This window comes from Topomyia yanbarensis, chromosome 3 (assembly GCF_030247195.1).
Source record: "Topomyia yanbarensis strain Yona2022 chromosome 3, ASM3024719v1, whole genome shotgun sequence".
Classification (NCBI taxonomy): domain Eukaryota; kingdom Metazoa; phylum Arthropoda; class Insecta; order Diptera; family Culicidae; genus Topomyia; species Topomyia yanbarensis.
In genome coordinates this window covers 325,180,462-325,193,057 of record NC_080672.1, presented here as the reverse complement: position 1 = coordinate 325,193,057, position 12,596 = coordinate 325,180,462, and the positions used below count along the sequence as shown (strand labels likewise).

Below are 12,596 nucleotides of genomic sequence, written 5' to 3'. Positions count from 1 at the left end.
AATAAAACATAGGTGACAAGGGACGCGGACGAAATTAGCTGAGCTGGAGTGGCTGGTTTGCCACCTATTTTTCGGGCGAAGAATTTTGGGGCGACACCTGGTAGTCGCTAGTCGCTGGTGAAACGCCAATTATTTGAATATGCTAATTTTTCTTATTGCCGTATCTTTTTTCACTTTTCGGATTGAATTTTTTTCTTCGAAGGGAGCTCTACAAGAGTCAACCGCTCGCGACGAAGATACACACTCGAATCCTCGTAATATGTTATATTTTGTTTTAAAGATACTAAACCTCCACTCTTGACGGAGTCGAAATTATGGGATATTGACTGTAAAACAACTTTTCACACATTTATTTCAATTTGACTAAGTGTCAAAAGTGCATAACCGGAGAACGTGACCTAGTTTAAAATCTAATCAAAGCCATTCTATTCCACTTTCAAATATTAATATCAAATAGCATCTTTATTCGTTTTTTCATTGAGCTTGAAATTTTCAATTCCACCGGGTGACTATTTTCAAAATTGATGCTCCGGAATTATTCAAACGCTCATGAAAACCGATCCTGACGTACTAAAACAAACGGAAACGAAATTTTTCATCATTTTCCCCTTTCTTTCCGAAAAAAATTTGTGGTAGATGCAAACTCAATTTCTTTTTTTTCGGAACAGTGTTTAATTTGATGTCGTCTTTAGTCAGTGGAACTTGTTCTTCTACTAGACATTATTAATCCAACATCCAGACTGATGATAATGAAATACAAATCTTTTTGATCGTGCAAAGCTAGGATGCTACAAAAATGAAAATGAAATGAGCTTTACACGAAAAAAAACGCATTCTTCGAACCAGTTATAAATGTCGCAGAGGATTGTTGAACCTCTACGATGATCGCTGACTGCCTTTGTTCGTCGTAGAAAAATCTTCCCAGCAAAACCAAAAATGATGATGAGACGGATTCGCTCTTTCGGTTTCTACATACTACTTCAGCTTTTAATCAACGATACTATATTCTCGATTTAAAAAATATAACTCATCTAAGGGTGACCTTTCGAAGTTTTGTTATTTCTATTATATGCCACCTAATTCGTTTCCTTTCTTTGGATTTTCGTGCCACCTGTTGCAAAGATTTTTGGTAGTCTTAAGGGATAAAATACCAACACAAAAATTGACTGAAACGAGCGAATGAATAAAAGTAGCTACAGATGTAGAACTCGAATCTGATTGTGGCTAATTGTACTATCTTTATGCCATCTAGTCCAAATCGGATCTAGTCAGAGTTAATGAGCTGCAGAATTCAATTATGTTGATCGATTATAAAGCGCCTTTTTTTCAAAATAATTAAACTTTTGTTTATATTTCCTGATAATTTAATAAATTGCTCTCGTCCATATGTTTACAACAAGTACGAATTAGACCAAAAACTCTTTTGCATAGCTTACAGTTTTATAGAGGTTTCTAATGTGAAAATACCACTTCACTTTAATGAATATTTGAGACGATTTTGAGTTTGAAACTACCTTACCTTTATAAAGCGGTGGCAACTATATTGCCACCTTTCCGTTTCGAAGGAATATGAAGTGATAAGTAATTTAATCAACTTGTTAGGAGTCTGGCAGCTCTTATTTGTGATTTTTATCAAGATAAAGTAAAAACTTTCAGATTAGTGAAGACTTTTTTGAAAAAATGTCCACTGGAAAACAGACTGAGAAAGAATGACCGGAACAGTGAGAATGAAGAAACGGTGAAAACTCACCTTTATTGGAAACACTGAGAAAAGATATGTCCTCAAGCAGGAATCGAACCTGCGATCTCCCAGTCTCTAGTTGGGTGCGATAGCCACTGCACCATCGAGGAACTGTGATGATACCATCACATGTTCCCAACAATTTTTGTGATCACCGCTGCAGTCTCCAATACCTCCTAATTGACCCATCGACCCCCAATGTCTCCTATAAGCAGATCGTCACCTCTCCCTCTCACCGATCGGGCCAAATCTCTCTCGTTATCTATTTTTAGGTCCAGTGATAAATGAACGTAAAAAGTATCCCAAATTTCGTCTAGTTTTGGGGGCTGACGTCTTATATTGGGAGTTCCGTAGTTTCAGATATATTGAATTCTGGAGTTATCAGTTAAGTGTCCGACGCGGTAACTTAAATTAATGAAATTCCAATGTTTTATACATAGCTGGAAATTGAAACTCCTACACTGTAAAAATCGATTTTAAAAATTTAAAGCCGATTTACAAAAAAACCCATTTTTAATTTGGTTGAAATTTTGTTCCAAAATAGGAAATTATGTTCCCTACTTACCGTCAAAAATTCAAGTTAGGCAGTTTCAATGAAAAAAAGTTAAAAGTTTGAAAAAAAAACTTTTCCTTGTTCAAACTGGTTTTTTTTTCAGTGGATTTTTATCGAAAACTAAAACTCAGTTTGTGAGAAGATGTTGTTTTATTTAGCTACTAGGTATATTTTTATTAACCAAGAATCCCATTGAAAAGAGTTTATGTCATTAAACAAATATTCCATTATTTCTTCTGACGGCGCTGGTGGTTGAATAGTAAGCGTGACCGCCACTCATTCCAGTTAGCCTGGGTTCAATTCCAGCCGAGGTCGTTGAGATTTTTCTGAGGCGAAAAAATCTGTGGTCACGTCTTCCTTCAGAAGGTAAGTAAAGGGAAGTTGGTCCCCGGTCCATGAAATTGGTGGATCGATATCTAGTACAGGTAGTGGAATCACCTCTCTGACGTCGGTAAAGAAGAAGTAGATCCAACTTCTATACTCTTACTAAAAAAATATCCTCCTCCCGTGATACTTGTAGAGTGCGCAGTAGTATATACGTCCTCTAGCAAAAGCAAGTATCGGACTAACCATTCTTTCCCTTTCCTTTCGCGATCTACGTTCGGACCTGGTCGGCGCCGGTATTGATCAAAATCACTTTAGAATTACCAGGAGTTGCACATTGAAAGATGTTTTGCTACTCCCATAATTATATACTGATTCCCTGTGCAACTTCAACTAGTAGTCCCGATCGATAACGGAGTATCAGCCAGGGGTGGTCGCACAAGCTCAAGCTCAAACTTAAACAAATATTCCATTATTACTTCTTTATTTTCTTGTTTTTCACATTTCTTACAAAAGAAATGTATAGGATTCGCTCAAACTTTGAAAACTTTTTCCGAAGCCCGGAGGGCCGAGTCTCATATACCAATCGACTCAGCTCGACAAATTGAGACAATGTCTGTATGTGTGTGTGTATGTGTGTATGTGTGTATGTATGTATGTACAAAATGTCATGTAAATATCTCAGCAATGACTGAACCGATCTTAATGAAATTAACTTCAAATGAAAGGCCTAACGTTGCCATTTGACACTATTATTTTTGATTTTCGATATGTTGTTTACTTTCTGAGATATAGGCGATTTTGTCAAAACACAACAGGTTTTTTGCAAATAACTTTCGAACAATACAATATTGTCCCACAACTGCATGCTTGTCAAAATACCTTTCTAACAAGCTATAGATTGTTTAAATCCGTGCACGAGCGGCGGAGATATTAAACATTTTGTATTTTTAGCCCTCTCTTACCAATTTCCACAAATTAAAAATGGGATTGTTTCATACAGAGTATTGCTTTACAGGTGTTTTAGTGACAAAACTAAACCAATTTTGAATATTGGGGTATGAAAACACATCTACGTGATTCAAGGAATTTGATGTTGAGAACATTTTGTGAATTACCTTTATAATAAATGGACTATTTCTCAAAAATCAATATACAAGTTCACTTCAAAGGCAAAATAATGTGTTGATAAAGAAACAGTGAGTTCTAGTATTAATCCCTTGGATTAGGCATTGCGTTCAATTATGAGGTAAATGTTGGATGGCATATAAATACACAGATCAACAAGTAATTCACCTAGTAGTAAGATAAAAGATTTCTCATATACTATTATACTCGTGGCGTCGCCGAAAGCAATTGTATGTTTGATGTCCAAAAATCTAGCGAAAATTTGGCTGTTTTGCAGGATTTAGGTTATACTGGTTATGGCGCAAAAATTACTACTTACATTATTTATCATAAGAATGTAAGAATCAATATATCATAATAATATACCTATAAAAATAATGTCACTGCATTAATCATCATTTGCCATTCCTCACACGCCCCTCCCCCCCCCCCATCTCTCTCTCTCTCTCTCTCTCTCTCTCTCTCTCTCTCTCTCTCTCTCTATTTGGCTTAACTAGGTAATATGAAAGTTTGACGATGAAAATTTTCAAAAGAGACATTCCACCTGCGATATTTAAATTATTCGTATCTCTATTCAATTTTGAATGAAATATATGCTCAAAGACTGAAAGCTGAAGCCAGCAGGATTGGACTTGCCATCAACGTTTCAAAGACAAAATACATGAGAGGAAGAGGTTCTAGAGACGACAATGTGAACCTCCCACCCGAGTTCGGATTGATGGTGACGGAATCGAGATGGTCGACGAATTCATGTATTTGGGTTCACTGGTAACCGACGACAATGATAACAGCAGAGAAATTCAGAGACGATCTTAGCGGGAAATCGTGCCTACTTTGGACTCCAGAGGACGCTCCGGTCGAACAAAATTCGCCGCCGCACGAAGTTGATTATTTTCAAGACGCTGATTAGATCGGTGGTCCTCTACGGCCACGAGACCTGGACTATGCTCGTGGAGGACCAACGCGCCGTTGGAGTTTTCGAACGAAAGGTGTTGCGTACCATCTATGGTGGCGTGCAGATGGAAGACGGAACGTGGCGCAGGCGAATGAACCATGAGTTGTATCAGCTGCACATTCGTTGTATTGGTACGAACTTTCATGAAAAATAACGGATCAAAGACCAAAAATATCCACAAATTAGATCCAGGAAAAGTTTGAACCATTTCTTTTTCACAGTATTGGTCTGTATAGGACTTATTTATCCATATTTAATGCACGAGAATTCCGAACGAAACAATATGAAAGCTATAAGGATGAATGGAAATAGACTGCATTGCAATCAACTAAATGCACGGCTTTTATGCTATCGACATATAGCCTAGACATTGCACACTATTTACTTCAATTCAAATAAAAACTTTGAAATATCTACCTGTCTCATTCACGAATCGCATTCTCTGTCGTTTTCTGTTCAAGGGGCTCGAAAGCACATGTGACCTTGTCTCACTTTACTTTATTCAATTGCGTGTTAAAATACTGGACCAGTAAATTCTATTCTGTACATAAATCTTTTTTTCGGGAATATGTGACCAAAAAGTAAACTTCGAATTCCAAAGCAAATTGAACGTTCCAGGTTCCTGATAACCAATTAAGGTCCAACAATAAAGTAGATAACCAGATAATCTTAAAACGACGCCATCAAGTAAAGAAGCATGAAAACAAAAAGAATAAAACCAAAAAAGATGGAAGCCCTAGAAAGTCCATTGGATATTTATTAGCCTTTTCTCAGAAGATGGGATTTTCAAAAACATTTCAAAACTTTCTGGTGCAATGGTTCTCAAATTCGTATAATCCGGTTTATTCATTTTCTTTATTCAAAAATGTTTTTAGCTTCAAATATATGACCATTTAATTTTAATTAATTATTTCATTCCGCATATTTTTATTCGTTTTGTTCATCTGCGTTCATTTTACTTATTTTATTCGTTTCATTCTTTGGATTCACACTGATCAGTTTATTCTTTTTGTGCATTTTACTCATATCATTCATTTAACTTATTTTATTCATTTTTTTCATTGTATGCACTTTATTTTTTTTCCAGTTTATTCATTTTGTTCAGTTTCTTCATTTTAATAATCTGACTACTTTTTCAGTCTTAATCATTTCATCCAAATAATTTATTTGATTCAATTTATTTCTTTATATTAATTCATAACCTGTTACCAATGTTTAATTTTTCATTTTAATCAATGCGTTTAATTCTGCTAATTTTCTTCTTTTTATTCATTTTATCACTTCAGCTCATTTTGTTTATTTGATTCGTTTGTTTTATTTATGCATTTCATTTATTTTTTACTTTATTCATTTTGTTCATCCATTCTTTTTATTCATTTGATCCATTTCATTAATTTGATTCATTGTATTCACTGGACGGATTAAATCAATTTGATTCATTTGATTCATTTGATTCATTTGATTCATTTGGTTCATTTGATTCATTTGATTCATTTGATTCATTTGATTCATTTGATTTATTTGATTCATTTGATTCATTTGATTCATTTGATTGCAGAACTCACGAGAAGTTGGGTGCCTACTTCTCGTGAGTTCTGCAAACGAATCCAATAGTGAAATGTGTAAGAAATGTGTCATCTCACTGCTAGGTGGATTAAATCGGTTTTTTCTTGTAGGAATGATCAGGGAAAGAAATAGCCACCACAACATAATGTATTGAATTTTATATAATTATTTATTCATTTATATAAAAACATTTGTCTTAAAACATGATGCATGTTATTTTGTATTATTTCTATGCAAGGAAAATATTTTTGGTTCATCTACTAAATTGGATTACCTTTTTGCCTCTACTTTGCCACCAGGAATAGGTACAAAGCTTTTTTTTTTTTTTATTTCAATTATAGAGGTTTTAACCTTAAGGTCATTCGCCTCTTCGGGTTAGAAAAATCTCTTAGGAAAAATTTCTAACCCTATGTGCGGGGTCGGGACTCGAACCCAGGTGCGCTACGTACAAGGCAATCGATTTACCAATACGCTACGCCCACTCCCTAGGTACAAAGCTGTGGAATTTCCGAGTGCCAGATATTGTTTTGACGTTATTATACAGTTCTTCGAGTTCTTCTGACATTTTGTTGTACTGTTCAGTGGATATGTAGCAGAAATTTTATTTTGTGATATTTCTATTAGCTTGTTCAACTGCCCAGTTATATAATTCTCGGGGAGTTGTTATGGTACTTTCAAAGTCGCGAGCAAGACTGGCTCTTCAAGTCTTCATTCAAATTTGTTATGAATATATACCAAATTTGTTGCTAATATTTTATGCGTGTATCAGGCAACGAGCAAATTGGGAAATTGGATTCTGAGATGAGTATGACTTTCATTGGTTTAGTTTTCGATAAAAATACACTAAAAAAATTCAATTTGGACAAAGAAAAGTTTTTTCAAAAAATTTTTTTCCTTGAAAGTGCCCAACTTGAACTGTTGACGGTATGTAGGGAACATAATTAGCTATCTTGGAACAAAATTTTATTGAAATCAAAGATGGGTTTTTTTGTAAATTTTTTTTGTAGGAGTCGATGAAGATTTTTTCAATATTTTTATTCAAAAATTTGACTAATTTTGTAAAAATCACTCCTACAACATTTTTTTGTCGGTTTTGTAATTTTAGACTATAACCATTTGAAAAAAAATGGTAGAAAAAGATTGACCCTTTTCGAAAGACAGACTAGATCATTTTTGGACAAATTTCTCCCCAGGGTGAAAAAATTTGGTGAAACCACTATTTGTACGTAAAGGGCACATATCCTAACTTGACAAAGTCATGGGTGCGTTTCGATTTCTTCTCATCAGAAACCGACATTAACTTACATCACGTTTGATCAGTCGTTCGACTGAAACACAAAGTACTTTTCCGTTTTAGGGATTTAGCATCAAGCCGGCACCAATAATTTACGACAATAAGTTAGTGTCGGTTTCTGATGAGACGAAGTCGAAACGCATCCACGACTTTGTTAAGTTAGGTTTTGTGCCCTTTACGTACATATAGTGGTTTCACCAAAAAATTTAACCCTGGGGAGAAATTTTGGTTTTACCTATTTTTTTCTTCTGAGGGGGAAATACTGGACAGTTGTCAGATAAGGTTTCATGAACTGGTTCTTGATTGTTGCGTCCAGAACTAATGTAAATGGGTTCATAAAAATGCAAAATTTCAAAACAATGATTTTCAGTAGTTTTCAACGAAATTTTAAGCGGTTTTATGAAAAGTATCCTAAATTTCGTTTAGGGGCTGACGTCTTACAGTCAGAGTTCAATTAATGAAATTCCATAGTTTTATCCATAGCTGGAATTGAAACTTTGTGGCATGTTAGAACTTCGCTAACTTCATCTTTTAGGTTAATAGTATTGTTGATATAGCAAGGGGGATTGAGGAGGGGCTCCTGATTTTTTTTTACCGCGTAGCGGGCCAACGAGGGTACCCAGGTACCCACAACATTTAAATACTAATAACTAAGGCAATTTCAAACCGATATCGATACTTTGGTTGTTTTGGGTTCAGGATTTATCCACTTTTAGACTTGATAAAAGTGAATCGGGGTACTAAGCATGTTCCGGTACTGGGATACTATTTGTGAATCTCAATGAAATACTGGCAATATGGGTATCAAAATTCTCAAAATTGCATCAGTAGGCTGTATCTCGTGGTTTTGGAACCATTTGGTGGTTTGACCACGGAACGGACATTCCCGAGCAGATTCCCGGAGGCCGTGACTAGCCAGTCCGAGGTAAAATTGCCATATGGCCCGTAACAATAAATCACAGACTTCCGAGACAATTTAAAGAAATGATTTTGAAAAATATTTAAGCGCATTGGAAAAAAAATCTGAGGATTTTCTCGACATGCTCAGGGTTTTTGGTCGAATTGGCGCTGGAGTATTTCGGGAACATATTTTCCAAGAAGAGCACACGTTTTGATCTGCTCTGAAGTCGAGCTTCAGGACATTTTAGCATTTCAGGTATTGCGGGAACCTGCTTCCATCGGAAAAGTGAACACATTTCGAACAGTTTAAAAAAAGTCGTCATAATTTTACAAAGCAAGTGGGAGAATATTTTGAGAGTATTTCACCGAAATGAACACACCATCCATAGAACCTAGATAAATATAACCTAGATAAGTATATCCATAGAACCTAAATAAAAATAGATAAAACTTTTTGACCGTTCCTGCACCCTGTTTTCCAACATTATATCAGTACCCACACTCCGGGTTCTTCCCGAGAACCTAGTTCACTCGGACACTTTTCGAACAATTCCAAAACCCGTCTTTCGACATGTAGTGATATTCAAACATGCTTTTAGAAAGACATTTCAATGGTTATTATTTAGATAAGAGCCACGAATTAATTTATTTTGTTTAAATTGCGATAAAATTTTCAAAAAACTAGTTTTCTATCATTTTTTGACTATCCACTATTGTAACCCACCAGACTCTCAATTTTTCTATACTAATGTAAAACTGACAACCAGTAACTCAAACAGGATTTTTGATTGGCGTAATTTTGGTTCTAAAAATGTTCCATCATGACAGGATTTTTTCATGTACCTTGTAAATAATTTTGTTAGTAGAGGAGAAATATAATCCAGTGAAATATCTTACAAAATTTTTATCCATTTTAAGATGTTTAGTAGTGAATATGTCGTGATTATTAGTAAATTTCGAATAGGTTGTCTAAAGAAATAAAATTCATTCACCGTATCGAATGATATTTACAAAACATACAGTACTTACCAGACCTTTTTGGAACGATCACGTATTACCAAAGATTGTGAGAGACAAGGAATTTCACATCTTTCGATAAATAGCAATAGCATAACAAGTAGTTTATTTATTTTTATAAACATTTCCTACAAAAGAGTATTACAAAACATCACTAAACTATAGCAGCGACGATAGTTCAAGTGCAGGGCTGTAGGAAAGCTAGCATCCTTCGTGTCGAGTATTCTAATATCAGCAGGTCTCTATCGTCTCTCCCGTTGACTAATGATAATTGGCAATTTTGGAAGAATGTATCCTAATTGATCCTATCTGGAATATGTAAAAAGCATCATTAGTAAATCAATCGCCATCTTCTACTACAGTACAACCCTAAAAATTGACTCGCATCTACTGTGTCCAAACAGCTAAGCTGAAGCTACGTACATACAGCTATCCATACGTATATCCTACGTATTGAGAATCGTGGTGAATGACACGCTGAATTCGCCCGGATGCTGACCGGAAACGTAGACCTTCGAAATCGATGCACTCGACAGCTGGCTCATTGTGGGTGGAGGCGTAGAAACAATCGGTAGCACCGGTTCAACTGCGGCGGCCGACAGAAGCTGATTCCTTCGTTCGCGTTCTTCCAACAGAGGAATCAGGAGGCTCAGTTTATTGGAAAGATCATCCGTCGTAGGTTGGATACGGACAGTGGAGATTGTTGGAATCGTTAAGGTTTCGGTGACAAAGGAAGTGATTACGGTCGGTGTTACCTCGCTGTCGTAAATAGTTGTGAGAATTTCGCGACCTTGGAAGGTTATCGGCAGAACAATAGACTTAGTTTGGGTTACAGTGCTGACCACTTCCTTCACGTGGGTTTTATACTCGGTGTTTGTAGTGACAACCAACTGGTAGCGATTCGGGTCTGGGATGAACTCGGTTGGGCGAGGGGCAAAGTTTGGCTCTCCAACACCGAGGTTTCCCAACAATAGCTGGGATAGGAGAATGTTAGCAAGTGGGGCATTAGATAGGACTGCACTGTTAGGGTTATTGCCCTTGGTTTGAACGAAAGGGCTTGCTTCATAGATTGTTGTTGAAATGGTAGCGGAATAAGCAGTTTGCCGACCACGGAAGGTGTTCGATGAAATCGATACGGTCGTTGTTGGGGTAGAACTCAAAATGAATTTGGTTATTTCGAAAAGTCCGTCGTTAATGAACGAAGTAATTTCTTTGTTTAAAACGTTGATCGGTAGCCCATTCGGACCCTGTGTCAAAGAGAAACATGTAGTACAAATTTCCTCGATGCTGGTAGTAGTGGTTTTGATCACACTAATTTCTGTTCGGGAATTGGTGACCAAAGATACAGTGGCATCGGTTGAAAGATAGAATGTGACAGTCAGAGCCGGAGTGCTGGGCTGTAAACTAGTGCTACCCAAGCTAACGGTCTTCTTGCGCCAATCCGAATTTGTTGCTGTATGACCATAACGATTGCCACGTTGTTCCTCATCTTTATATGTTCTGTGGCTTCCTCCGCGTCTGGGGTTCCCACGTGTCTGGACTTTGTTTCCTCCGTAAGCCGACAACGTAAAGGATGGCCTCCGAGTGTTGTAACTTGGTTTGTAAGCCAACGACTTGAGGGTGTTACGATTTCTAGACCTTGCAGTGTTTCTAGTCAAAGTGCTTTGAGCTGCGACGGTTCTGGGTCGACTCGTTTTAATTTCATTCGCCGTCGCCTTACTCTTGGACAAGATCCTATATTCGGACCAATTATCTCGCAAGTTTCTGCCCGTCTTCGGAGTTGTGGTGTAATCGATGTAATCGTCAGAAATATAATACCTAGAATCTATACGATTTGTAATTGCCTGCTCGCGCTGTGGGGTCGTTCTGCTCCTGCGGTTGGTACGGCTATTAATGGCTTGCCGTTTATCTCTAACTTTACTGGGTTGAATCACATTCGCCATTGAGTTGGTAACGCCTTTTCTCTGGTTTGCTTCTTCCCGCAACCGAAGCTCGTTAGTTATCTCGCTCAAGATGCTCACCTCTGGGTCAACGAAATCATCATCGAGAGCCGACCAGCCGAGCAATGGTTCATACTCCGCTGGAAGAAAGAAGGAAAGAATGGGCAGAGAAAAAGAATAGCATTAGGCTGGAGGTGATCACCTGAAAGGGATGCAGTTGGGTAGGGGCGATAAACTGTGTCGGTTGGTCAGTGGGTGGGTGATGGTTGAATGGTAAGTTTAGTTACAGTACTACCAGGGATGGTGATCTGATCGAGCGTTCATGCAAATCTGTGTCAAGTGTTAGGGGTTGTTCAGTATGGTAGTGTGTTAAGTGTGGGGTAGATTTTATATACAGTATGCACAAATATATAATCAAACAGGGTTATTATGGAAATTGACTGAAATTTTGTAGGTCGAGAGAAATAATGCTACACACTAAAAAACATTTTCTATAAGAATGTTTGGGGAACGAAGAAAGGTATTCAAGAGAGCTCAGTCTGTCGAACAAAATGAATATCGAATTCTAGGACTAAAGCAAAAAAAACATGAAATAAATTTTAGAAATTGTGACATTCATGAAAAAAACAATCGAAAGAAGAGAAGGTTAAAGCATATTTTCTAAAAGTTTTTGATAGAAAAAGAAAGTATACATGTGATAATCATGAAAAAAGGGACCGGACTCCAATTCGAAGAAGAAGAGGTGGGGAAAACCGGTTGAGTACCAGTACGGTAAACGAAATCTTCACACATGTTTCCATTTGCTGTACCGTGTGCACTTTTGCTCTTGGTTGTGTTCAACCGAGGCAAGAAAACCTAACCGATATTTCGTTAGCACTGCACCCCGGTTTGGTTTTGGTTGTCGTTTACCGGTGATAGAGTATAGAACGAAACACGAAAAATACGAAACCAACCCCGGTTGTGTTGCGGTCCCAGATAGAAATTTACAATAGCATTTACTCTGCAAGCAACCATATAACAATACACTGCTGGTCAATAAAATAGGTGTGAAATAAAAATACATGAAATTTTGAGTTTTCTCTAAAAATATTTCTATATTCAAATATTTTATAGTTAGGCACAGTCGTAAATATGAAAAAGAAGACTTTTATTTGTAAATTAAATGTTATGCTTTATCG

At 36.9% G+C, this 12,596-nt stretch overlaps 1 protein-coding gene across 13 annotated transcripts in view; it reads right to left on the bottom strand.

Annotated features, from left to right (window-relative positions):
• Positions 1 to 12,596, bottom strand: part of LOC131693578 (collectin-10) — a 225,607-nt gene that overhangs the window by 75,227 nt on the left and 137,784 nt on the right. For 12 of the 13 annotated variants that reach the window (XR_009306279.1, XR_009306276.1, XR_009306277.1 and 9 more), the window contains 2 exons: positions 9,847 to 11,558; positions 9,598 to 9,787 (listed from right to left, as the gene is read on the bottom strand). The exons of the other annotated variant lie outside the window; for it this stretch is intronic. The gene's annotated coding sequence lies outside the window, so the exon portion shown is untranslated. Of the gene's footprint in view, positions 1 to 9,597; positions 9,788 to 9,846; positions 11,559 to 12,596 lie in introns of those variants that run through there. 13 annotated transcript variants of the gene reach the window in all.